Raw genomic sequence first — 3,133 nt, forward strand, 5'->3', positions numbered from 1 at the left:
CATTCACACCACATACTTTTATAACCACTAACAGGCACCGCCCCTCCTCAATCACTGTGTAGCTACAAACCTCCACCCTGCTACTCCTAACCAAAACCCCCACACCATCATTTCTATTGTGACTAGAACATGACCATATTGCTGCACCAAAACCCCACTCCTCCTGCTTAACTATATACTCTATCCCACACTCCTGCACACAAATTAAATCTGCTCCACTGAAAGACAATTCCTCCAAAATGGCTGCTCTCCTGGCCCGGTTTTTAAACACCCGGACATTGGAAGACAAAATTTTAAACGACATTTTATAACTGCCCTAGGCAGAAAAAGGTGAAAAAACACAAAGCAGAACCCTCAAACTTTCCGGGTTAAAGGCCCGGGAGAGTTTTCTTCACTAGTCTCATACTCCATGTTCGGCTCAAACAATGCCTGAAAGGCGTTCGCCGTCTCCACACTTTGCGTCTCCACCACTTCAATTCTCTGTTTTTTTGGAAAGTTCCCCACTCTCTGTGGGCGAAAAGACATCTCCACTTCTCTCACTGGACTCAACACTCCAGAGGAAGACCATTCTGATATCCTCTGAGATTCTTCTACCACAGGGCTTGGCATGTCCTCAATGAAAGTTTCCTCAATTGCCTGCACCTGCGTGCTATCTCGCTCAGCCTCAGCCAATATTGCATCAAGGATTTCTTTCTGCCTTTGCTCCTCCACCTCCCTTTCTATCCTTAACCTCTCATTGGCTTCCTCTTGCTTCTGGATATTCTTCTGTCTCTGTGCCTCTCTTTCCTTTTCCTCTTTCTCCTTTCTCTTCTTGCCCACTGGGCAATCTCTATACAGGTGCCCCACTTCACCACACAAATCACACGATCGGGGTTCCGTACATGCACCTGCCTCATGTCCAGCCATCTTACAATTCCTGCACACCTTCACCCCAGGGCAGCACTCCTTAGTGTGACCAAACTGGTGACAGAACCGGCAAAATTTTGGCATATTTTGATAATACAAATATCCTCTATAGCCAGCAATGGAAAAGGACAATGGAGGGCTCTTAACTCCACCAATACAATCCGGGTCCAGCTTAAACTGGACGAAAAATTTATAAGTTCCATTGAACACTTTCAATGAGCTGGTCATTTTGGTTCCCCCTTTCACACTGGTGCAATATAAACTCAAAAAGTTCTTGATTAAGTCCAGCTGGGTAAATGGGTTGAAGACATGTACAAATAGTACCCTCTCTCCCATAGCAAATAGAGGCACAAAAGAGACATTTTTCAAAACCTCACAGTTAGCATTCACTTTTAAGGCTTCATAGAAATTTAAACAGTCATTTTCTTCTTGAAAGGACACATCATACAATCCTTGCTTTCTGTTTTCTTGCACACAGAATAATTTATAAAGAGGGATACCTGCCATGTCGACCACCAGCTTCCTTCCAACAAATTCAATGGTGTTCTTACCAGAATCACTTGGGTCTACCTTAATTCGAATGGTTCTCTCCACTGGTGTTGTCCTTGCTGCATCCATGCTGACTATACCTGCCGATCCACGATCACAGAACGATCACCACTCTGGTTCCTCCCAAGGGAAAACCCGCACCCCCTGACCAAGACCAGAGCAATAAACTCTGATCTTAGCCAAAAGGCCGAGAAGCGATAACCCGAGCGGCCCTTGCCTTGCCCGAGCCTGTCCCATACTGCTGTTCACCCCTTGCAGCGATTGATTCAGCCTACTCCTAGGCAATTCCATGGGGCCCTGCAGGCTCACACACATTTACAGCTACTAAGCGGGAGGGAGGTGAATAAAGGCCGGAGAGGAAGCTACACAGGATTTGCTTCTTTTGCTTGCACCACAATGCAGTGCTGAAAGAGGAGGAATCTACATAAAAACGCCTTCCTGGCAACGCCCAAATGCCCTCCTGCCATGCAGATAAACACTGGCAGCGGCAGCAAGTGCATGCCCACAGCCACCCCTTGTTCCTTCACACCTTGTATCAGCTTTAATCCAGTCCAGTCCGGTGCTGCCTGCTGAGCAGCACTGACCAACACTGCCTGGGCCCAGGCTTTTATCTCTGAGGCAGGCCCCATTATGATGTCAGAAAGCTGGCTCTGGAATCCTGAGGGCTCCACTATGACACGTGCAAAGTTCCGTCTGAACTTTATATAAGACGGTGCGGCTCAGTCAGTCACTCAGTGTTGCCTGAGAGGGCAACACTGCAACAGCCGGCCGCCAGGCTGTCTTTTTTTTGCACAGCTAGTTGCCTCCAGGAGGCCACAAGAGGGAGACAAGGGACTGCAAAATGGAAAATAGGCATCCACCAACTTTACAGACAACTTCTCTTTGCTCCTACAACCTCCATCCTTGCACAGTTTGTTATTCTTCCAGGTAACATAGTAACAAATCCAAATTGCTGCTCTCTTTGTAGGCAAGCAAGGGTTTGTTGCAACTGCAATTCTTACTTCTTCTTGGAAATGTAGGGACGACAGTACATTCCATCACATCCATCTAGTGTACACAGGTAGGTCCATTGTGGCGGGCGGGCGGGCGGGCGGGCTGCTTTAATGGCTGTTTGCTGTTCCCCCTACTCCACTCCACTATTTGACTGTGGTGCTGCATCAATCAATCAGTGGCTGGCTCAGGTGCAGCTCTTTAACCTACCTAAAAGGGAGGGCGGAGAGAAGACAAGGAAGGTGAATGAGCTGTTCCAATGTGAAATGCCGGAAACACAGAAACACAGAAGACACACACACACACACACAACAAGAGGTGGCAATGTATTAATTAATTGCATTTAATAAATTAGCTCATTATCACACATGACTGTACAAATGCATTGTCCAACAGGTGTTGAAATAATGGGATTAAAAGGGGAGATCCCATCAGAAAGACAAAAACAATAGCAAACACAAATAGCACTTTTGGAATCTGATTTTAGTCAACACATAAGGGAAGGGTGCACCGGTCCTGGAAATACTGCAATACCAGGTCAATGCGTGGAGTGGACAGAGCAAGCTCTATTTCCATCTCCCTGTTCTAAAAATCCATTTAATATATGGTCCCCAGATAGGGGACGTATCAGATATTAAACTGATAAGAACAGATTTTTTTAAGTTGACTACCCCAACTTTGGGGGTAA

General features: G+C 46.4%; 1 non-coding gene across 1 annotated transcript; it reads right to left on the reverse strand.

Annotated features, from left to right (window-relative positions):
• Window positions 1-2,945: 2,945 nt before the first annotated feature.
• LOC142695679 (U2 spliceosomal RNA) lies at window positions 2,946-3,133 on the reverse strand. The gene has a single exon (XR_012863755.1). It is a non-coding gene; the product is annotated as a U2 spliceosomal RNA (small nuclear RNA).

This window comes from Rhinoderma darwinii, assembly GCF_050947455.1.
Source record: "Rhinoderma darwinii isolate aRhiDar2 chromosome 5 unlocalized genomic scaffold, aRhiDar2.hap1 SUPER_5_unloc_48, whole genome shotgun sequence".
In the NCBI taxonomy this organism is placed as follows: domain Eukaryota; kingdom Metazoa; phylum Chordata; class Amphibia; order Anura; family Rhinodermatidae; genus Rhinoderma; species Rhinoderma darwinii.